Raw genomic sequence first — 25,266 nt, 5'->3', positions numbered from 1 at the left:
GAATAAGTTAATGTCCAATCAGAAGGTAGATGGCTAGAGCACCTTTTGGAAAACGTATAATCAAAGGACCATTAACTTAGATGGATCAGAGAAGGAAGTGCCTTGTGTCAGATGTGGACTCAGCCACTGCGAGTCAGCAATAAAGAGCAATTCATTAATGGGATGTACATATGTTGGTTTATCTCTTGTAATTTAATGTTGGAATAAAACACGAAATAAAAACAATTTCTCAAACGAACATGGTGGAAATCTAATATTAAAGAGACACCAAATTTGAAAGGCCTCATATGTTACTTCAAACCTTACTGTAGAGCCTTTATTCTAGTCTAATTACAACATCAAGCCAATAACAAAACACATTAAAATAGTTTCACCACATTTTAGTAACAAGTAGCATTAGAGGAAGGTCTTACATCATTTAACCAAAATGCGGCTTAAGGGTTTCTTTCAAACATCTATGAGTAACAGAATATGTTCCACGATTTCTTCACTTCCCTTACACAGTCCAGACATTATATATGGCATTTATGCAAACTCAATTAACACAAAATATATGGTTGCATCATGTATATCCAGTTAATCACCAGTTCAGTCTCCCCTGTCCTGCAAGAACTTGGCATCATATTGAGGTTATTTATTTACAATGATGAAGATTTTCTCTTTACTTTAATCAATAATAATATTATTTTAATGCCACCTTCTATATTTTAACTTTCTCTAAACACGTTCAACTATTAATATACCTGTTCAGCTACTGTAATGCTGAATCAAAGAAGCCTTTAATGGAGGCTGCTCTACCTAAGTATATCCTCAAAGACAGGCGGAGGTAGTGACCTTGTAAGTCTCCGTAATCTCAGAGCAAAAAATGACAAACATTTTTTAATTATTATGTCCACACCACATAAGCCAAGTTCAGCGTTTACTGCTTGTATTGAGCTTATATTCTTTCCAGCACTTAATCAGTTTCTTCAATATTAATTCCAATCTTTCTATGAACAATCTGCCTTCTTACGTGTCATAAGAGGGTACAATTTCCCCTCGTGTACTTAGATGTCAACCACAAAGCGACACATAGATTTTTAGCATGCTATAATGCAAAAACGTGCTTGCTCCATACTCAAAACGACTGTAGAGTCTCAAACCACTTCCTCATTTAAAGTGTGAGCATCTGAAAGTAAGGCTTGAACCATCAGTCAGAACTAAATTTTACTCTTTCTTTTGTAGCTTCTAACTTCTTAACAAAAGAACTTACAGAATTCTTAACTCAGCGGGGTGCCTGTGTGAATTTCTTACACCCATGGCCACAACAGTCAGAAAGCATATCTCAAGGGGTTTCAGAGTTCAAACAGGGTATCCCTCTTGGGTCCTCTTCTTGGTTTGTTGGGGGTTTGGTTATGAGTCAGACTTTGCAGGAGACAGTGCTGGGTCCCCAGGCACCATCTGCTTCTCCCTAGGGCATGCTGCTATTATATCAGTGTCAAAACATTGCAGTATAATCACATGTGTGAACATGATAGCTTGTGCTTTTTCACCTAAGATTTGAGAAGAAACCTAGACTGGTTTGAAAAGAAGTCTCTGTCTTGTGGAGTACAACAGGGATCAGTGCTTTCGACCTGATTTTTAATTTGTACCAGGTGTTGCTGGCCCATTTCATTCTATCTTTCGGCCTATCCACCCTTATGTATGCAGATGATATGCAGATCTTACTTCTGGCTGATGGAGATCCTAGCTGAAGAGCTGCAAATGTATGGAACTGTATCAAATGTCCAAGACACAAATACACCTTAAATAAAATGGGGGGAAAACTGAAGTTCTATTTCTCTTGAGGCAGATGTCTGTCTGGAATCATACATCCTGGCCTTCTTTGCTTAGCCAAAACCCACCCCGGTTTATATTATTAAAAATGTGGGGATTAAGATCGATTCAGATCAGATGAACTGGTAAAACTATGTTTTTCCCAACTGCACATAATGAAACAAATTATCTGTCTTTTCAACTAAGAGAAAAGGCTACCGGTTATGGATAGATTTGTGACTGCCCGCTTGGATTACTATAACTATGTTTCTGATGGATACAACTACCTGTGGATTCCTCACCTAATGAATACTCCCATGGCGCCAGCATTCGACGGAAATCTTCTTCCTAGTCCCTGCACGTCGACGAGGACGTCACTCTAGCCCACGCGACGCCGTCTGACGTCATACAGGCAATAAGAGGTCCTCGACGACGTGCCGACGTCAGTTCCCTTTTTTTCGTGCATTCGAAACGGTTATCTTCGAGGGAGCTACTGTTACTTTAGTGGTTACAGTGTGTTTTCTGCTGCGTAGTTCTTCTCTGCGGTAACAATGTCTCAGAGAAAGTCGGGTTTCAAGCCCTGTCGAGAGTGTGGGGGCAAGATGTCCGTTACAGATCCTCACTCCGACTGTCTCTGGTGCTTGAGCTCTGATCACGACGTTGTGACTTGCGATTCATGTCAGCACATGAATCCGAAGGCCCTCAAGGAACGTGAGGCTAAATTATTCCTGGCGAAGTCGAAGAGAAAGGAAAAACATCACAAGAAGTCTTCCTCGCCAAGGTCTCATCGGCGTCATCGAGACTCCCGGCGCCGTAGAGATTCACGGCGTCATTCAAGCAAGGAGACTCGTTCGAGGTCGCCTTCGGCTCGACGTCGGAGGACTTGGGAGGTCAGTCCCACGGTCACGCCGCATCCATCGACGCCGTTGCCCTCTCCGGCGTCACCGACTTCGCCTGGACAAGCGTCTGAAGTTGAGGTGATGCAGCCTCTTGTGATGTCTCCGGCGTCGCGGACGTCGAGGCCGGCGTCGGGGTCGCCTTCGATTCAGGCACCTCAGTATCCGGCTTTTCCAGCCCCTGGAGCCGATAGCACCGCATTTCTGAATGCGATGTATACCATCTTTCAGCAGATGGCTCCAGGAGGTGCTCCGGCTGGTCCTTCGGGGCCTTTGGCCTTTTCATTGGGTGATCCTGCGCCTCTTCGGCCGGCACCCTTTATGCCCTTTCTCCCTTTTGGGAATGTGGGCTCGGCACCGGTGGCCGCTCCGGTGGCTTCAGAGGGATTGGCTCCGGATGTTTCCATCCCGTCGACGTCGGGATTTCGTCCTGTGACTCCAGTGGGTCCATCGGCTCCAAGATCCCTTTGTCCTGCTCCTTCATCGGCGCCGATCTTCGACTTCGGCAGAGGCCATGTCGACTCCGCGCATTGAGCAGAGACTACATTCAAGGAGGCGTGCTCTCCGTCTGTTGGAAGAGCAGGAGTACCAGCGAGTCCTGGAGGAAGGAGAGGTTGAGGACTCGGGTGATGGACTGCATGGTCTGGATACGGCCAGTGGGCTGGATACTTCCCCTGAGTGGGACCTTTCATCTCCAGGGGAGTATACGGAGGAGGCTGCTACCTTTCACGCGGTGGTGAGGAAAGCAGCTAATTTTCTGGACCTGCCTTTGCCGGTGGCAGAGGCGAAGCAGAATTTATTGACGGAGGTGCTGCATCCAGCCTCTGCTGCAGCGGAGCCTCTCTTGCCGTTTAATGAGGCTTTGCTTGATCCGGTGTTGGAGGTGTGGAAGAAGCCTGTATCTTCCTCTGCAGTTCATAGGGCTGTGGCCAGGAGATATCGGACTGCACCATCTGACCCTGGCTTTCTTTCAAGACACCCTACGCCGGAGAGCTTGGTGGTGCAGCCTCCTGTTCATCAAAATCAGCGCCTGGATCCTTCCCGACGGTGCCAGGAGACAGGGACTCCAAAAAACTGGATGCGCAATCCAAGAAAATATTTTCTTCTTGCAGTTTGGCGTTGAAGGCCACCAACGCAACTTGCATTCTGGGGAGATATGTCCATGCTCTTATGGATGATATTTCATCTTCTTTTACGGAGCTTCCCCAGGGACTCTTGGATGTTATTTCAGACGCCCAGGCTGCCGCAACCCAGATTATCCAGTCTGGACTGGACACGACCGACTCGGTGGCTAGGGCGATGGGCACGGCTGTGGTGGCAAGGAGACAGGCCTGGCTCCGTAATTCAGGGTTTTCTGCGGATGTACAGTCGACCCGATTAGACCTCCCGTTTGATGGGGACAAACTGTTTGGAGCAAAGGCAGATTCGGCCTTGGAGCGATTTAAAGAGAGCAGGGCCACAGCCAAATCGTTAGGGCTGCAAGCTCCTTCTTCCTCTGCCTCTTCCAGGTTTTTCAGGAGGTTTCATGGATTTGGGCGTGGCTCTTCCTCCTCTTCCTTTTGGGGGAGGTTCCAGCAAGCCGCCTCTTCTCACCCCTATAGATCATTTAGAGGGAGAGGTAGGGCCCGCACCAGAGGAGCCTCTCAACAGCACTCTGCCTCTTCCTCGTCCTCTGGAGGGGTGCAGCAGGGAAAGCAGCCTTAGGCTTCCACCATTTCCCACTCACTCCTCTCCTGTAGGGGGAAGATTACAGCATTTTCTCCACAAGTGGGAGACTATTACAACGGACACTTGGGTTATCAGTATTGTGGAGAAAGGCTACACCCTTCCCTTTCGGGAGTTTTCCCCCCCCCTCCCGCCCGCCCATCTTATTGTTCAGAAGAACACCTCCTGTTGCTAGAACAGGATGTTCAAGTCCTCCTTTCAAAGGGCGCGGTGGAGTTGGTTCCAGAGCAGGAAAGGGGTCAAGGTTGTTACTCAAGGTACTTCCTGATTCCCAAGAAAGATGGTCGGTTGAGACCGATCCTGGATCTGAGGATCTTGAATTGGTTCCTCAATCAGGAAAAGTTCAAGATGCTGACCCTAGCACAGGTGCTTTTGGCGTTGAACAAAGAAGATTGGATGGTGTCTGTCGACTTGCAGGATGCTTATTTTCATATCCCGATACTCAAGTCGCACAGGAAGTATCTCCGGTTTGTGGTAGGGTCGCAGCACTATCAGTTTGCGGTCCTCCCGTTTGGTCTTACTTCAGCACCTCGAGTCTTCACGAAGGTGATGTCAGTGGTTGCGGCAGAGCTCAGAAGGAAGGGGATAGCAGTATTCCCTTACTTGGACGACTGGTTGATCAAAGCCAAGTCCCCGGAGCTTGTGTCGTATCATCTGCAGTCAACAACCCAGTTGTTGTTCGACCTCGGCTTTTCGGTGAACGTGCCCAAATCTCACCTGGAGCCCTCTCAGCGCCTCCTGTTCATAGGGGCAGTACTGGATACAACATTGAATCGAGCCTTTCCTCCGCCTCAGCGGGTTCAAGATATTCAGGAATTGGTTCCAATGTTTCGAAATGGAGCGGTAGTTCCAGTCCTCAAGGTCCTTCGTCTGCTCGGTCTGTTTGCCTCCTGCATACTGTTGGTCACGCATGCTAGCTGGCACATGAGGGCTCTTCAGTGGTGCCTCCGAAGGCAGTGGTCTCAACACAAGGGAGATCTAGAAGGTGCGGTCAAGATCTCCAGAGATGCTGCTGTGGACTTGAAGTGGTGGATTGCGAGCAACAATCTTTCACAAGGAAAGCCGTTCGCGCAGTCGCCACCAGTGGCCACGGTCATAACGGATGCTTCCACTCTAGGGTCGGGAGCTCATCTGGGGGATCTGGAGATCAAAGGACTTTGGTCTCCAGAGCAACAGATGTTTCATATCAATCTGTTAGAGTTACGGGCTGTACGTCTGGCTCTCAAGGCCTTCCTCCGTTCCCTTCGTGGTCAGTCGGTACAGGTCCTGACGGACAATACTACCACGATGTGGTACATAAACAAACAGGGAGGAGTAGGGTCGTACCTTCTCTGCAGAGAAGCTCTTCGACTATGGTCCTGGGCAAAGGACCATCAGATTTGCTTGGTAGCAAATCATCTGGCCGGGGTCTTGAATGTACGTGCGGACAGTCTCAGTCGCCAATTCTCGGCCGACCACGAGTGGCGTCTCCATCCAGATCAAGTCCATTTAATCTTCCAGATGTGGGGGTTTCCTCGGATAGATCTGTTTGCCACTCGGGAGAACGCGCATTGTCCGTTATTCTGCAGCCTCCAGTATCCGGTGCAGGGAGCATTGGGGGACGCGTTTCTGATAACCTGGTGCGACCAGTTGCTTTACGCGTTTCCCCCCATACCCTTGATTCCTCGAGTGTTGAGGAAGATTCGCCAAGACCGGGCCCAAGTCATCTTAATAGCTCCGGATTGGCCAAGGAGGGTGTGGTACTCCGACCTTCTCCAACTCTCGCTGTGCCCTCCGCTCCGTCTCCCTCTCAGGGCAGACCTCCTCTCGCAGTCGCAGGGGCAGGTTTTACACCCCAACCTCCAGAGTCTACACCTACATGCCTGGAGATTGAACGGGGCAACCTGAGTTCCTTCTCTCTCCCGCCTGATGAAGTGGATGTTATATTAGCGGCCAGGCGACACTCCACTAAATCTATCTACGCTAATAGGTGGTCTAAATTTGTTATCTGGTGTGGAGAGAGACAGATTGATCCCTTACATGCTCATCTGTCAGATGTTTTGTCTTTTGCTCTGTCTCTAGCGCAGAAAGGTTGTGCAGTGGCTACCATTAAAGGTTATTTGTCTGCCCTGTCAGCCTTCATTTGTCTTCCAGATCAACCATCGCTATTTAAATCCTCTATTGTTCTCAGATTCTTGAAAGGTCTTCTAAATAAATATCCTCCAAAACCATTTGTTATGCCTCAATGGGATTTGTCCTTGGTCCTCACTTTCCTTATGGGGTCCCCTTTTGAGCCTATACATTCTTGCCCCTTAAGGTATTTGATTATTAAAACAGTCTTCCTGGTGGCTATAACATCTGCAAGGAGAGTGAGTGAGTTGCAAGCCTTATCGGTAAAACCCCCTTATACAACTTTTTATGGGGATAAGGTGGTGTTGAGGACCAAGGCTGCTTTCTTCCCGAAGGTTGTTTCACCCTTCCATTTGGCCCAGACAATTACTTTGTCCACATTCTATCCTCCACCTCATCCTTCAAAGGAGGAAGAGAGACTACATTGATTGGACCCAAAGAGGGCGTTAAGCTTCTACATTGATAAAACGAAGGACTTCAGGCTGGAGGATCAGCTATTCATCGGATACGTGGGCAAGAGGAGAGGAAAGGCAGTCCACAAGAAAACACTCTCCAGGTGGGTTGTTCTTTGCATTAAAATCTGTTACTCTTTAGCAAAGAAGGATCCTCCTGATGGCATTAGAGCTCATTCCACCAGAGCTAAGTCGGCCACTACGGCCTTGGCCAGAGGTGTTCCTGTGGTCGACATCTGCAAGGCCGCAACTTGGTCGTCCCTTCACACTTTTGCGAAACATTACTGTTTGGACTCTGAGGTCAGAAGGGACGGCCATTTTGCACGGTCAGTGCTGCAGGATTTCTTGGTTTGACCATTTCAGCACCCTCCACCGGGAGTGGTACTGCTTTGGGACTCTATTCATTAGGTGAGGAATCCACAGGTAGTTGTATCCATCAGAAGAACGAGTTACTTACCTTCGGTAACGACTTTTCTGGTGGATACATTAGCTACCTGTGGATTCCTCAATGATATAAAGCCTACGGCAAGTGCTTATGTACGCCCTTGCTTGTTCAAGCTTATCTGTTGCATTCATGTTCATTAGCCATTTTACTAGACTCACAAAGTTTCAGTAAGACCTGGGAGAATTTGGTTTCTGCATTTCTTAATCCCTGGATACCCCAGGTCAGGTCAACTTTCTGTATCTGTTAATCTCTGGATACTCCCAGTTCATACTGTCACCACCTACCATCTAGCGGGATGTAGTCAATCTACTACGTCATCCATGATCTACTACAAGAATGTTTCTTCAAGGGTTTTCTTATTTTAGCAATACACCAGTAGACCCTATTGCATTTGTTCTGGAACTGACTAAGGGGGTCATTCTGACCCTGGCGGTCACCGACCGCCAGGGCCAACGACCGCGGAAGCACCGCCAACAGGCTGGCGGTGCTTCCATGGGCATTCTGACCGCGGCGGTACAGCCGCGGTCAGAAACGGGAAACCGGCGGTGTCCCGCCGGTTTCCCGCTGCCCCAGGGAATCCTCCACGGCGGCGCTACTTGCAGCGCCGCCATGGGGATTCCGACCCCCTTACCGCCATCCTGTTCCTGGCGGTTTTCACCGCCGGGAACAGGATGGCGGTAACGGGTGTCGTGGGGCCCCCTAACAGGGCCCCACCTTGATTTTCAGTGTCTGCCAAGCAGACACTGAAAATCACGACGGGTGCCACTGCACCCGTCGCACGCCTTCAACTCCGCCGGCTCCATTCGGAGCCGGCTTCCTCGTTGAAGGCGCTTTCCCGCTGGGCCGGCGGGCGGCCTTCTGGCGGTCGCCCGCCAGCCCAGCGGGAAAGCCAGAATGGCCGCCGCAGTCATTTGACCGAGGTGCGGTCATTCGGCGGCTCCCACCGTGAGTGCGGTTACCGCCACCGGCGGGAGTCAGAATGACCCCCTAAGTTTCTATCCTTTTTCCTGTGTTGTGTCATCTGACGTTCTCTAGCAGAGTTATGCCTAACTCAACTAATCATGTGCTTCCTTCTTATTACCATTTAAGGGTTGTTTGAGAACTCCCGTTATTTGGATATTGGTAAGAGATAGTGCCAGCGCCTGCTAAAATCTTTAAACCAATACTGACAACATATAGGAAAATCAAAGCATTTCTGACTGAAACAAAACAGAATTACAATTGCTCAAACCTCTGAGGGGATACAAAACAGATAATGGCATTACACTCTACATTAGTACCCAATGAAAGGTCATCACATGACTATAGAAAATATGGCATTCAGCTGCTGAAACTGTGGTGTGTCAACATCTGTCTCCTGCCTCTCCTACTGTACGGACAAACAATGACTGACAATTGATGCACAGTAAAATTCTAAATGCTTTAACTCATGCATACCACCCTTTAAGAAAATGTCCCTAACTATGCCCTCCCCATAATGCCTAAATAGCAGACTTTGAAAAGGTTGTGTTCAGCTAATATGTAACATCATTACAAAAGAGAGGGTAAGCAAAATAAACATCTCATACTCAGTCCCAAAGGCTGCAAGGTGTGTGATATTACCATATTTCAAATAAAAACCTCAACACAAACCTATCCCAGTTAACTGGATAAACAGCACCATTCAACTTTGACATGCAACTCAAATTCAAATGTTTGGATAGACAATGCTTTAAATGCTATACAAGAACCAATAAATCAGATACACTACTTTGCAGTCTGCACTCGTCCCATGTAAGTCCTTTGTCACTTGGGCTTTAATTTAACAACGAAGTAAAAGCTGGGAGCTGTAGTCTTGCTTCACTTGAATGGAGCAAACTGGACCAGTGTACCAGGCTGCACTCGTTTGTAAAATGAATAACAAACAATGGAACTCTGTATCCTCAGTGACATGAAGCCATCTAGCCACACTAATCAAGAATCATCTTGTTTCCCTCTAGCCAGTCATTGTCTACTGCCCTGACATTTTAATTTGAATGCAAGGGATACTCATTAAGTTTGCAAAGCCACTTTGGCTGACACAGGCATGGGGCTCCACTTGATTAGAAGCTTGGAATCCAGCATCAAGATTAACATCTTTTTTTCCAGGATACAGCAAGCAAGCAATCATCATATGAATCTAGAGCGCATGCAATGTCTTTAACACAGAAGACTGCAGGTCCCCTGAGCCCAGGTAGGTTTCTGCCAAAGCTATTCATTCTAGAATCCTTCACTTAAGGCACAGCCAATAATTAAGGATCAGTCTGCTGCATGGACTGATCAGAATGTGAAGAAAGTATCCATTACACTTCTGTAGATTTAGTCCTTATTATTCACTTCCTCTCTGACCCACTATAACAATGTCCATTACACTGAACTGTGATCTTGTAAAGATCAGCCATCTCATCTCTATGGGACACAACATTCATCCGTGTAACCCTAATTGGGTAGCATGTTCTGGGTTACAGTTTTTTGAAGGGCTCCATCAAATCCATACTGAGCAGATGGATGATGAGTCTATCTCTCTAGGCCCTTTGACTTAGACTTACCATTCTACCTTACCTCTTTTAAGCATATCTTCACTCTTACAGTATTTCCAGCGAGTTTTATCCCTGGCTGGTTTTGCATCAAAATGCACCTATACCATAACCATGATTATAGATTTCCCTGGGCTTCTTTAGGCCTTTAAATTCCTATGGCGGCCATTTATATGAAGCTCATATCCCCACTTTCTACTATCCACAAACATCTCACTTCTCTCTTTGGTCATGGAAAAAGAGTAATGGACATTTACCTACTACTAGCACCACAACGCACACACAGAAACACTTACACACTTACCATACCAACAGTCTAGCTCACAGGCAGTCAAGTAGAGGGCTTACAACTTTGCAAATATACAGTAATTAGAAAAAAAATTGTTGTCGAAATGATAACCTCTAAAACTTACTCAATACGATTTCTATAGCACACAGGCACTTTGATTCCACATAGAATTAGCACAGGGATAGTTGAAAGCAATCTGGGTCATTGTGAACAGCCACAGCACTGAAAGCTTCCACGTCTAATCACTTGTGATTCGAGTTCATTCAGATATGATTTTCTGACTTGTTTCACGGTCTCCATTCCTTTATAATCTTCCCTTTAGAGAATATTTATCCTTTTACCTATGGTGCAACGCTAATCTTTGGCCTTTTCGGAAGCACCTTAAGACCTAGTTGTTTTAGATGCAGCGGTGGATAAAATCTTTATCTCAGCTTCAATTTAGGCGCTCTGGGAAGCCCTCTCCAGGACAACCATGTGCAATAAGAAAAATCCCTCTAACATAACAACGGGCACACACAAACTTAACCATAAAAAGTTAAGGTACAATGCTTCTGCCTGTCAAATTGTGTGCAGATTTGTCCAACACTGGTAAAGTTACAGGCAGATCAAACAATTTCTCATTTGTCAAGATAATTCCATAAATAACCCTTCAAAGCCCGCCAGATATCTTTATTCAAATGTCTCAAAAATGAATTAATGGATTTACACTAAAACAAACAAAGGCTCTCCTCCAACTGAAGTTCGGCTTTCATACCAAATTTGGTGTAATTCTATTGAGCATTTTTTGTGGAGCAGAGAGAAGTCCCTGAAGGTACTAATGTGGAATTTGCTGCTTTCTGGTCTCCCCTTTATTTTGCTGCTTCACTCCCTAACCCCACCCTTAAGGACAGATCTGCATGAAACTTGCGATGTTGAAACTAAACCAGATATACTTTTTTGGAACGTTCCGTGCATATCCATCAAACAGTGTCAAAGTTATTAATATATATAATAATAGATGTACATACACACACACTAACACGCGTATTTTATATACCTTTTCTGAATTTCGTTAGCAGAGACCAATCAGAGGACACAAGTGCACCAAATATAGATTGTTTGCATTAACTTCACAGATACTGCAGAGCTACAGTAAGTGAACAAACTTAGTAAAGCTGATCAAAGGCTCTATCGCAATATGTAGACACTTCTGGAGGAATAGCAGCTTGTGAATTCAACATCATCCAATACAACTGAAGGTTAAAAATGCCTATTCTGTGGAAATACTGAAACGTATAGATTGTATTCAAACTGAAACAATCGAGTGAAATAGTGTAAGACACTGACAAGCTTGCATCAGCATTGATTATTAAGCCATTATTGGCAAAATCAAGGTAGTAACAAAAGGACATTCAAAACGAATATTGTGTGGGCACCTAAAGACAAGGCTTCATATCGCATTCCATATGCAGCCCCTGGAGACTTCCCATGCTGCAGAGTGCAGTCACCAGGCAGTCTACAAAACTATTCAGTGCCACCTGCATGCATTTTTTGGGAAAAAGGACCACAAATCTGAACCATGCTGACGGGACATGCAATCTCTGGATCAATGATCAAAGCTCAACCCCAAGAATAATGCAACAAGGACAGTTGTTGTTCTGCTCGCACAATGGGTGTTTCTTCCAGTCATCAGAAAGAGGCTCATCTCTGAGGTCGATCCTGCTCTACTGCTATTCTTGACAACAGTTATATTTTGTGGCCACACTGAAGCCATTACATATTGCATCGATGTTACGACGCAGCTACACTTAATCTGTGATACAGTAGTAGAAGTGAGACTATGTGACTCTCACTGAAGGACTTTCGAACATTACACTGACAGTAGGAAATATGTGGTCAGTTTCCCGACAAGGGTGGGAAGAAACAAGACCAGTTTAGAGGCTGGATGCAGATGCTGAAACAGAGATGTTGAAAGATCGTTGCTCCTGGTAGGTATTCAGAAATGGGGGAAGAAAAGTGAGCAGTGTTTAATTACCTGGAGCTTTTTTAATTAAGGTCGCTTTATTTCCTTCTTATGATGCATATATACTAAACCATGGAAGTCAATTCGAGTGTTCCTAGGCAGCTCCGAGTGAAGTGTGCCTCTATTTAAAGTACATATGGTTATAAAAGACCCCCTTGTTTGAAAGTTATGCCCAACGGCATACATCTGGGAATGGATTGGATTTGTAATCTGTGGAGTTACGAGCAGTGTATTCTCCCCCCCGAGGCAGTGAAAGGTAATTCCTGATAAAGCTTATAATGGCCACCTCCTCACCACAAATATTTTCCTAAATTTACATTTAATGTGTGTGAGTCCAGGGAAGAACAAATCTGCCTTTTCTCTATAAAAAGCTGCAATCTGTAAAAAATAAGAAATGTGTAGTTTGTGGGAGCACTAAACGTGGTCTGACAAGCAGAATACTGATGTAAGAAAGGATCCATTTCATGACTACCAATAAGAAGAGTTCCAAGCACACCCCTGGGGGTGTGAACGCAAACGACATGACAACTGCCATGCAGTAATCTTTAAAATACCCCACCCCCAACAGATGCTGTACTAGTTCACTTCATAGAGGTAAGTATGGTTGTGAATGCGAAGGACTTGGAGCTCACAGCAGGTGCAGTCTTTTGCACAGCTCAGAACAAGTGATGCATGGGAGGCCTGTGGGGAAGGTAATGTATCATCTTAGGGAGGACAGTGTAAGCCGGTAAGATTCTAGGATGATAGATGGAGATTCCTGTGTGCAGATTACTTACTTTGCAGGAGCACAAATGTTTGTGAACTGGAACATTCCATTGATTTCAGTTCTTCTCAAACTAGCAAGCTGGGGGTTTGGGGCTATGCAGTAGCAATCTTCTATTGCAATGTAGAACTTGACGGGGACTCTACCTGATGGAAAAACTAAACCCCGGGAAGGTGTAGGGTAGAAAGCCCAGGAGCTAGACCTTGTTGAGCCATTGACATGTTGATATTCAGTTTCTCTGTCAGCAGACCATCACTACAAAATGTACTGGATGGGGGCTTGTGGGACCCAGATCTATGAATTCCTTTGCGTAGGCAATAAATGAATGATGTGCAGTGAGTCGACAACTCCACTGGTTAATTCAGGTCAGCCAGTGGGATCTTAACTTTAACTCAGTGGTCTTGTATTTTGTCCCACTGCAATTACTTAAGGCCTGTATTTCCAAGAATTTCAAGCAGTACGTGTCACTTAAATGGACCTGACAATGAATTAGGTGGGCATGGCCTTCGACCTCCTCACACGGAGTACTTGCTACCTGATCATTACTTGTGCTACTACCCAGATTAAGTGTGAGACACTTCTAGGCATATACCACCACAGAGGGATTAGGTGCCCCTACCATGGTGTCAGGGACAAAGTATGTTAGCTCACAGAAAGTGCTTAAATCAGAGATTCATGTGTGTGAGGATCCAAAAAAATAAATGATTGCATGTTCCCTGGGTGTGTCGAATAAAACTTTCCCGAATATAGCAGTAAGCCAGCTGTGCATCTGCGATAGTTTCGCCAGTATATGACTCACAGGGAACGTTTTTTTGGTGCCAGTGTTCAGGGCAGAACGAACACAGAATTTACATATGTTGTATGTTTAAATATTGATAACAAAGTATTGCCTGATATAAACTGTGTGCCCTAATTATCATGTACAAAAATATTGCTCCATTGGGTGAGGATTTCCAGTTAGTATTTCCAATGTGGTTATATGTTTGTGAATGGTATTTAGGGCACTATATTTTTGGTAGATATTTAAGCAATGCTATTCTAGAATCTTACTCTTTATGTATATTTAATACAAATGCGTATCAGACTAAATAAACTCACTCCTGTACAGGTTAGTGTCAACTGATCCAAAAACCGAGGTATGTCGCCTGATGAGGTACATCGTGCATCAGTAGGGGAAAGTGTGGGATGGTCAGTCATACACCATTATCATAAGCAGCACCGAATGTTGCTCAGAGGCTGAAGGGGGGACTAGACTGCATAAACACGTAGTCTCAACCACATTCTCTGCAGTTCTGAAGCACAGTGGTACAAAGAGAGAGAAGTGCGCTCAGCTGCTGAGGTTTACATTTCTCTCCATCGAATTAGGTTAACTGAGTTAATTACATTAATCTTCTGTACATGTATGACAAATACATTTCCTTTACAAGAACTCAAGCTCAAAGACGAAACCAAAGTGTGGAAAGTCTTGGCTGGCTCAACAAACCACAAAGAATATATAGATGGTTTAGTAACCTTCTCCCTCCCACCCCCAGCATAGCCACCTGCAAGTGATCGATTTCAAATAAAATGTGTAAACTCTTGTCTGTTAAATTTCCACATTCAGTAGCGATGGGCTGGTTTACGCATACCTTGCTGTATCATAGTAGTAGAAGGGAGATGCTTGAAAGAGGGCTGCCATGGGCAAGATATAGATCATTTTGTTCTGAAGACCCTAACCGAAACATTCCTCTTTATACACTGCCATTTTACACTTCATTGTATCAGTGTGGCAAAAGGTTGCAGAAGTAAGGTTGTGGAAGCTGCCTAGATATATGGATACTGCATGTGTACTGTCTGCAATGTGCATATCATGACTGGCTTCTCAGAGACAGAAAGAGAAAGAGAATTGTAGAAGGGGGTGTGCCTGAGGCAGTTGTTAGGAGCGTCAAAGAAACTGAAAGACAGAAGTGCAGCTGAGAGATGCACCGCCAAAGGATCTGCATAAGGAAGAGAATAGAACTCTAAGGCCCTCGTTACTTTGAAGATGTCCTGGAGTCCTCTCCTTGGGGAGGAGAAGCTCCTCCAGCACTTCTACAACTGGTGAAATGCTGCTTCTCTTGAAGCCGGAGTGGATCAGAAGACGATTCCAGATCACAGTCACATGGTACTGTTTTCCTGTCCAACACCCTCCACCAAAAAAATAAAAAAGTGTGCAGCTTTTCTATGTCTTAACAGGAGAACAGGAAGCACACTCAGCAGTGGTAAAGCCTGGCTCGAGCACAAGGCTGTCCTGCTAAATGATCGCTGAGACCCAGAGGAAGTGATTGAAGCATAACTCCAATGTCTAACAAAAGTAAAAGTTTTGGGAAGTTATATGCTGCTGTGGCTTTAGCAGTGCTCAATGACTCTTAATTGTTATGGCTGGTGAATGCAATTAGATCCGTGAGCCACACATCATCAGATACTTTGGGTCCACAGAAGTCTAAAACGACATGTGGTAGCCCCTACTTTCTTACTCTGTGATGCTGAACTGTTAATCAGTGAAGTGCCCTTACCAGCATCATGAGTGCGCCTCAGTGAACAAAGCAATTCTCTAAATAAGGTTTTGTCACCACAACACTTTAAGAAAGATTATGTGCCTAGAGATAGAGTTAGAGAAAGGGAGACACAGAGTTCGAGAGTAATTTAGAGAGACAAAGAGATAGGGAGACAGACAGATAAAGCGACACAGGTAGCAAATGAGACAGAGCCACAGAGATAACTACAAACTGGGCAGGATATTAGCAGAACACATTACAGCATTTTGATGCATGAGTTCCATTGGGAATCTTTATAGTGAATCAGGAATTTAAATCTGTGCTATCCACATCCAACATCAAGTGGGAAAAAGACTAATACAGAGGGAGGCTGTAAAGAAGTTTAAAAGAAACAAAAACAAAAGAATCAAGTACAATTTCTCGTTTTTTCAAAACACACCACTGGAGCACACCACACAACATACATCGTATAACCTTTAAAACGGCTTCACATTTAAAAGCTACTCAAATTGGACAACAAGCAGCCTAGTTAACAAATGCACCTGCAGTTAGGGATGAGTCGGTTGGGTAGTTTCCCTTTAGGTATTACACAAGGCCAGGCACTATCCTACCACTTCTGTGTCTGACCCAACTGATCGTGGTCCCACCTTTATAGTCCAGATGGTCTGGAGGTGCCCATCAAGGAATGTGGACCCTTCAAACCAAGAAATTTTACAGATTGGGGCCACTAGGGTCTGAAGTGAATTGGATGCAAGCTTGATTCCATGTGTGAATGTACACATTGACATGACATGGATTTCCTGTTGACCCCAAGTGAGACTGACCCACCCCTGAAAGGGAGCCCTATTTATGAAAATGAATATTGATCATGCTCAGTGAATATTCAATAAGCCATTTAGTATTCAAGCTAAAATGAGCCAGTCCCTGCTGAGAGACATGTTTGTTTCTTTGCTTTAAAACAAATGAAGGCACTGTAAATGATAAAAGCCCCCCATGTGAGAGAAAGGAACAGGACAGCACACGTTCACCCACCAAAAACACACCATATTATCAGATCAACCTTCATCCAAATAAATCGTCAGCAATATGTGTAAAAGAGGGGCCCACTGTTCAAGACTGGCTCCTACCTGGACCTGCCACACTTTAAAAAACAGAATCGTTGGTGATGCTACCATCTCAGTACAGAAAGCCAAACTCTCGAACTTACTGCCATCTGAGATAATAACATACAGATCCACCTGGAATTCAGGAAGGATGTAAAGACCGGACTGTTCTCAAACAGAGGGTGACTCTCTAATCCTTAGATAAGTCTAATACTATCAGCTCAGTCTATCTACCCAAAACATTCTAACACACCAAAGACATGGGCACAGCTGAAAAACCAGACTTCGAGAATGCAGCACCACAAAAGATATGGAACACTTCGCCTAAACGCAGCAACAGATAACCCGAAGAATAATGGCAGCACCAATCCACATAGTGTGCACAACATCGTAACCCTTCCTATAAAGGTTGCTGTGGAAACCCACACACCAAGTCAATCCCTGTCACAAACAGGTTAGTAAACACATTAGAATAGTAAGTAAAGGCAAAACGGATTACTACTCCTCTTTGTTTCATTCCATGTGTAAACACAGCTACAAGTTTGCTGTGGCATGATGGGACTGCCACTCTCATCCTTAACTCTGACACTATATATCTTCCCACACAGGTAATATCTACACAAAAGGACTTGCGTTCGTGTACAAATATGGTTAAGTATACAAAAAGTATGACTATTGCTTACTACCATTCATATCACTCCATTTGTTTGTAAGAGCAGCTACAAAAATCGCTGCTATGCAATCGGAGAAGCCCTCATCAACGACATTAAAAACTCTTCCCAATCAAGCACAACAAATGAGGTTTCCTCTTATTCTCCATCCAAAGGTTCTTTGAGGTCTCGCTCAGGGTATAAGGCGCTATACAAATACTAAAATACAGGACATTTTCAACATGGAGAACAGCAGAAGTCCACCATCTTTGGGGGCAGGCTGGCCTCTACTATTTGCATCCCAGCTTGAACCACTCCCGACTGTTCCTAATTGAACAGGGAACTAAACTCCGAATTTGTGATGGACATCGTCACCCAGGAACAAAAGGGGGAACCCAGAACTGCAATAACATTTTATTGAGTTTTTAAACTCTAAACATAAAAAGCGTGCTCCGTGAATATAGAAACTCAATTGCAACACAAGTGGAGTACCCACCTCTCCCTTACATATCATTATAAACAATGCTGAGATTGATTGAAAGCATAGCCTCGTGTTTGTATTTCTTCCGGATACTGGAAGAACAGACTAGAGTGCCGTTTCCCATGTCTTTCTCACCCTTGCGACAGGGTTTCTTCAACATTAACGAGGTAGGCCCTGCTATTTCTGCATACCCATGGAAAATAATAGGCATGACATGTCAGGCTCATTAAAGCAAGGTCTTCACTCGTTGGACTAGGGACTAACCGTGTATGAAAAAGATCATTTGCCCTGAAAGTAAGTGTTTTTCAGAAAAATGGACAGTGAATGAAGGTGCATCTGGGTGGGCAGTAAAAAGGATGATATATAGATTAAAAGCATGACCTCGGTTCACACAAGGGTTGCCTGGTCGAAGCGAAATTAGTTTGTTTGGTAAGGTAGAAAACATTGTTACACAGTAAAGATAAAATTCTTGTGCCAATTGGGACAGCGGACAATAATTTCATCCCGACTTAAAACATAAACCATCCTTGCTACAAAAAAACAACAATGTATTTCCACCCCACCTATTTCTTTCCCATCCTTTCCGGCTCAGATGAACTCCTAATGATTTCCTGGTAACAGCATCACAACGACACTGACAGTAAACAAGCGAATGTGCATCTTTCAGCACAAGCTTCTTCCCCTGCCTAGAGTCCGCAGACCAGCACTTGCCTTGCGTCATGACTTCCTGCTGCTGTCGCCAAATGGCTGTCTACACGCGAGGAAAGAGAGAGAAAGCTTGTAAGCAAAGGCTGCGGGTCATTTGGGCAGTGTGTCGCCCCTAGGCACAAACAATATGACGTAGGGGGCAGGTGCAAGGAGCTCACATATGTGAGCTCCGGGGCAGAAAGCAGATCGGGTGCAAGATGACCTGGTCATCCGGACCTGTGCAGCAGACGATCACACGTATCTGGGCTATGTGCTGTAAAAGATCATGTGTAACATTAACATGTCACTTCAGTCAGAGAAGGTGCATTTTTTGAAAATGTGTACAAGTCATGTACAAGTTGAGCCGATTACAACAGGAGCCTCTCACCATGGCCATGTGCAGATGACAGGCTGGAAAAAAAGAGCTCACTTGGACTAAGTGCAGTAAGAGATCAGATGCGAGACACGCATGTTACCAGGTGCACGTACACGTACTTGTGGTCACTGGTATCCTATTGACCAAGATGTCAAGTGCCAGAAGAGAAGACCTCTAGGACTCTGTGCATCAAGAGACCACTTGCAAGGAGAACATCTCAACACGACCAGGTGTAAGTGAAGCAAGTCGCCATGGGCTTATATAGCACTTGTGCAGCGGATGACTATCTGCAAAATGAGCTGGTCATTAGGGCCTGTTGAAGGGGTTAGGGGCGCAGGGCTATTGGCGCAGCTGTGGATTTTATACAAGATGCAATTATGCGGTGCACTGTAAATTTTATAGATAGTCCCTGGAATCTTCCAATCTAATCTGGAACTACCACCCAGGCTCAATAAAATCACCTCATATAAGGCAAAAGGGAGCCAGGGCCAGATGGTTTTCTCCATCCATGCCGTAAAGGAGCTGAACAAACCTACGTTGAGATCTTGCCAATATGTGCATGTCTATATGGCACTGATGCAGCAGGAAATATTGTGCAAGACGAGCAGCTGATCGTCTTCGAGCTGGACTCTGCACATGCAGTTTAATTTCAGCTTCCCACGATAAACGGTCTCTGTGAACAAGACCCGGGGAGGTGCTCATAACGCGTCCTGTAACCCACACATCATCTGCAGAGAGGCGAGATACTGATTATGGGCAGGGCAGCAGGTGCACGGAGAGATGGCAGGACCCCTACCCAGGAAGGCATCAACATATCTGCAGGAATAAGTGGGCACCAGGACTGTGGCAAACACATGGAGAGCTAATCATAAAGGCCCTAAGAAGCAAAGATAATGTATGCGACTGTCTGATGACTTGCAACGTCGTGACGTAAGCGACACTCAGTTAAACGCTTACGGAGAGTAAAACATCAGGTTCACATGACAATCTCCTCGGTCTCACACAACTGTGGGGTTTCCAATCATACCGAGGCAGGTGTTTCAGCTTTGCCCATCGCATATAGTATTTGTGGTAGCCTGTGGGCGTATACGCAAAAGCTGCACCGCACTCTACTGCCCTTCCTACACTGCTAGGGCACATTTTGGGATGTGACGGGAGGGGGGCTCTGAACACAGCAGTAAACATGACCCATCAAGCAGGTACGTAGCATGGGTGGGGGGCGGGGGCCGCACTAAGCACCGCCGCCTTTCACTGCACGTTAAAACGACGGGACATTGGGCTGGACACAGCATCCGGCTCTTACCTCCCAGCCACCGCCGCCGACTGCCCTGCACGCCACCGCGGCTCCCAGTATTCCCAAGCCAACGGCACAAAAGGTCCCTGGCCGCCCAGTGCTGTCTCTTTTCCGCGTCCAGTATCCGGCGCCCGGCTGCCGTATCCAGGCTGCGTCTCTCCCCGGCTCCACACTGAACAACAGCGGCGCTCGCTTCAGTGCGGAGGCCGACCGGTGACGTCGACTACCTGCCCCGCCCACTGCACTGACAGGGCCGCCGAGCACCCGCCGCCCTGCAGGGCCTGGGCGCGGGCCGGAGGAGCCGCGCTGATGCCTCAGCCCGCACCCGGAGCTGCAGGGCCCGGAGCTGCACGGGGCCCTACCACACGGGAGAGACATGATAGAGCCACTCAAGGCGAAGCGCGAGTAGCACGGTACCCCACGAAGGATCCCTTAGTTCTTTTATATTAGTTTTCTAATGTGCGTATTATGGAAATATTAGACATATTAATAATAAACTTTATCAATCGAGTGTTAATTCCTCTCTCGTCAAATTCTGTCATATTGTGTACAAGAGCAGTCTCCATGCCTGGCTTTATTCCAAGCCCTGGGGTGATTTATCCATCTGCCAGCGCAAAACACAGTTGAAGTACCCAGCCCAAATGATCCGTGTGCCCAGATAAGGGGTACCCCCACATTACAGTCTCAAAAACACCTCCTCGTCAATATTAGGGGCTTACGTGTATACAAGGCAGTTTTCAGTTCCATCCAGGAGACCAAACACTATATAACATATCTGATCTGGGAATCTACTACCATATCCAATAAGTTAAAGGGCACTCCAGCAAAATCCCTATCAATACCCCCCCCCCCCCGAGTAACTTAAATAATTGCTTGCAATTACATGCTCCCGCCATTCCCCACCACCAATTTTCCCTCCCTCGGCATTAAGCAAATGCGTTTCTTGGAGCATAACAATTTGAATCTTGTAACTCCTGAGGTAAGTATACACTTGGTATGGGAAACTTCACTCACTGTGATTAAGTAGCTCATGCTTCCAATCTGCAGTAAACCACCATGTTTTTGGTAAATGTATTTGTTGGACATAGCTTAGTATGCACACTCAGTACAGTCGACGTCGCGATTTTTTTAACAGGAACTAATTTTTACCTCACATTGATTTAGTTTGTTATCTCCTTCCACAGATGCTTTCTTTGTTTTGGGTGAGATCTTTAGCACGACAAAGTCCACCAGGCGGTAGTGATGATGTCTTACCACCTTATAGGTGATAACGCGTCCAAAGCTTGTTAATTTAACTTACAAGGGGACTCGTTTTAGGCCACTGGGGACTTGGGGGGAGCAAAGGGCTTGCCCTGTCTCCCCCCGGGTTTATCAGGACTAGGTGGAATGTTCCACGAGCCCGAACTTGGATTGGACAAGGTTTCCGGATGGGGCGGTGCTGTAGGCAGGGGATAAAAGGCATGGGCTGGGTGTGGGCGGCCTCTTTGGCCGTTTGTCACACCCAGTGGGCGTTTTTGTCCTCGTGTATGCTTCTGTCAGGAGTGGTTAGTGAGTTTTTTGGGCGGTATTTACTGTTGGTAGGCGGAGTTTCTCTTGGTTATTTAGTGTGGTTTAAGCGTTTGGTGAATATGGAACCAAGCAAAGTTGTAAAAGCGCTTAAAGTCTTGCAGGACGAGGGTCGGGAAGACTTGTTGAAGGAAGGTGTGCTTGAGGAGGCTTGGGTGGGTTTACGAAGGCCTAAAAGGCTTTCAGCTGAAGGGGTGTCTGCTGCGGTTGCAGCCTGCACATCTCCAGTCAGGTCCGGTAAAAAATGTAGTGTCAGAAGCGCCACCGGTAGGAAGGTCGCGCGCTCACCTGAGAAGGTAGAAAATGTTGACTTTGAGTTGCTGGGACACTCTCTCGTTGGTTCAAGGAGGCGGGAAATTTGTAGCCTGCCTAGGCAGCAAGGCTTATCGCTGTCGAGGCGCGTTACGGCGGGAGGCAGAGGCTCTGCATTAGTGGCTGCAGTGGCGATGCCCGGCCGCATGGGGGCTCGGATCCGATTCGCGCATGCGTGGATCGGTTCGAAAAAATAAGCTTGCGCGTCTGTAGAAAGAGGCGCCGAGCGCGACGGTCTGAATTTAGAGGAAGGGCCGTTAGCGGGCACGTCCAATATGGCGGCGCCCAGTGCATTTGGTCGGCAGTTTTTAGTTTTGGAGGAAGGGATGTCGGGCTCACGCGTTGGAAGTGATGCTCATGCTGCAATTATTGACGACAAGGTCATAGTTATTTCTGATGACAATGACGAAGTTCAGCTGAGTCAGGATGGTGCAGTGGAACAGGAAAAGGGAAGGAATTCAGTTTCAATTGGTCAGAAGGGTGGCAGGTTCATGCAATTGATCCCGAGGGTGGTCAGTCCTATGTTGCATAGGGTACAATCTTGGGGGTTAAGTAATCAGGCTGTTTTGCAGTTAGGGGAGCAGAGTGAATTAGTGGATAATGGTGGGGCTGTTTTTAAAGGCACGGTGTGTGGAGAGAAGAGCAGTTCTGGTGCTATGGGTAGGGCGTACGTTAGCTTAGACTTTTGGCACCCCAATGGTGGGGAAGGTCCCTCTGGGTGTGACATGTCTCATGCCTCGAGCGGACATGGGTTGCAGGCGGGTCACCGGCGGTCTGGGCGGATCGTTGGTGAGCAGAGCATGCCGGTGAAGGTCAGGGCTCCTTCAGTACACCGGAAAGAAGGAAGGGTTAAACCTGGAGCGGTTTACCCGACATCGGGGGAGATGTTTGGAGTCGATGAAGCACAGCCATCCACTAGCCAGGGCGCTGGTGCTGGTTTGGCTTTTATGGAAGAAGAATTACTCGACTATGATGACGACTTTGAGGAACTAGTCACGTCCCGGCAGCGGGTGGTTTTAACGGGAGATATGCCTGGGGAGGTCCAGTGCGGCCGCTCTAAGGCTCACTACCAGGATTTGTCAGCTGGCAGTTTGCAGAGAGATGAGGTTGGGTTGGTGGGGTCGGTGAGGGTTCATGAGTTACGTAAGAATTTGGGAGGTTTGAGTGGGGCAAGTGTTTTGGAAGTTATGGGTGGGTCCAAAGAGCACAGGAGTAAGGTGGATGCATCTATTCAGGTGAGTTCGGTCACGGAGGTGAATGGTAAGTTGGTGGTAAGTTGTGACAATGGCGATGGGTCTGTTAAAAAAGTTGAGGTTGAGAAGGTGGGCTAATAATTTGAAGTCAGCAAAGGAGCATCCTGAGGTGGTGAGGGCTAAGTTGGAGAAAGAATTGAGTCTGGGCAGGATTGTAGGCCCCTTTTTGGAATGGCCTTTGCCTAATTTGACTATTTCCCCACTGGGAGTGGTCCCCAAAAAGCAGGTTGGTGAGTTCCGGCTTATCCATCACTTGTCCTGGCCGGCGGGGGCTTCAGTCAATGACTTTATTGCGGTGGAAGACTCGATGGTTCATTACGCGTCGGTTGATGAAGCCATTGCGTTGGTGCGGAAGTGTGGGAGAGGTGCAGAAATGGCAAAATCAGATGTGGAGTCAGCTTTCCGACTGTTGCCGGTTCACCCAGACGATTTTTCTCTATTGGGAATGCAATTCGAGGGTTCTATATGTGTTGATCGGATGTTGCAGATGGGGTGTTCCGTTTCATGTTCATTGTTTGAGATGTTTAGTTCATTTTTGGAATGGTGCTTTAAATTTCAGGGAGGTGGCAGATTTGTGACTCACTACTTGGATGATTTTTTCTTTGTTGGGAGAGCCAACTCAGGAGATTGTGGCAGGACTTTGAGTAAATTTGAGGGTTTGATGTCGCTTTTTGGAGTTCTGTTGGCAAGAGACAAAACGGAAGGGCCTGCAACGTGCCTCAATTTTTTGGGTATCGAATTGGATTCTGTTCGGATGGAAGTGAGGCTGCCTAGGAATAAAGTGCAACAGTTGATTGCTATGTTGGAGGAAGCGGTGAGGAAACCTAAGATGGAGCTGCGTCGGGCACAGTCTCTATTGGTTCATTTGAATTTTGCCTGTAAGGTAGTAAGGGTTGGCAGGGCGTTTTGCCGCAGGCTTGGCTTTGCGATACATGGTGCCTTTTTGCCACATCATCACATTCGACTTCGGGCATGTGTTAAGGAGGATCTACGGATGTGGATTGGGTTCTTGAAGGACTTTAATGGTGTAACGATGCTGGTGGAGGACGAGGATTGGTTTTGGCACAGTCAGATATTTTCAGATGCGTCTGGTGCTCACGGTTTTGGTGTGTTTTGAGATGGTCATTGTGCAGCGGAGGCTTGGCCCACGAGTTGGAAACGAGCTAAATTTAGCATTGCATTTTTGGAATTTTTTCCTTTAGTAGTTGCTTTGACAACTTGGGGCTGTTTCTTGGCCAATAGGAATATCATATTCAATGTGGACAATCAGACGGTGGTGCATTTGGTGAATTCCCAAAAAGCAAAAGATGAGAAGGTTCTTAAGTTGTTGCGGGTTTTCTTGCTGTATTGTTTAAAATTCAATATATTGTTCAAGGCTCGTCATGTGCCTGGCATTAATAACGACATCGCTGATGCCCTGTCTCGTTTTCAGTGGCAGAGATTCCGTGGCTTGGAATCGGGAGCAGATGTCCAGAAGACGGCCATACCTGGGGAGTTGTGGGAAGTAGGAGATTGAAAATGTTGGAGCTAGTTCAGCAGTCTATAGCTCCGTCGACGAGGAGGACTTATTTTCAGGCTTGGTTGAAATTTTTGAATTCCGGTGCGGTACGTCGAGCGGGTGGGATTGATGTGATTTCTAGGTGACAAGATGATGCGGTTCATTTTGTTATGAAGCAGATTGAGGCTGGTTTAGCAATGGTCACGATATCGGGTAAGTTGTCTGGGGTTTCTTTTTATGGTAAGTATTTTTGGGGTTACGATCCAATGGAAGGTGAGTTATGTAGGAGGGTTTTGGCAGGTTGGGCTAGGTCAGGTGGAGTTAGGTGTGACCGTAGGCGCCATATCACTTCTCTTATGTTGAGGTCTCTGTTGGACAGTTTGGGTGGCATTTGTTTTTCTGGTTGGGAAGTACGTTTATTTTCTCTCTGTATGTCTTGGCTTTTTCATGGGGCATTTCGTATTTCTGAGCTGTTAGGTGTAAGAGGGAGTGATGGGCTT

General features: G+C 46.2%; 1 protein-coding gene across 36 annotated transcripts in view; it reads right to left on the bottom strand.

The window, feature by feature from the left end:
- The window catches only part of INPP4A (inositol polyphosphate-4-phosphatase type I A), a 997,999-nt gene extending 977,619 nt beyond the window's left edge, over nt 1-20,380 (bottom strand). For 11 of the 36 annotated variants that reach the window (XM_069204336.1, XM_069204340.1, XM_069204353.1 and 8 more), the window contains exon 1: nt 20,147-20,355. The gene's annotated coding sequence lies outside the window, so the exon portion shown is untranslated. Of the gene's footprint in view, nt 1-20,146 lie in introns of all 36 variants that reach the window. The other 25 variants (XM_069204363.1, XM_069204367.1, XM_069204356.1 and 22 more) reach the window with 10 other exon arrangements.
- Nucleotides 20,381-25,266: the final 4,886 nt, after the last annotated feature.

The sequence above is a fragment of the Pleurodeles waltl genome, chromosome 8, assembly GCF_031143425.1.
Source record: "Pleurodeles waltl isolate 20211129_DDA chromosome 8, aPleWal1.hap1.20221129, whole genome shotgun sequence".
NCBI lineage: Eukaryota > Metazoa > Chordata > Amphibia > Caudata > Salamandridae > Pleurodeles > Pleurodeles waltl.
The sequence above is the reverse complement of the archived record's forward strand: the minus strand, read 5'-3'. Positions and strand labels throughout refer to the sequence as shown.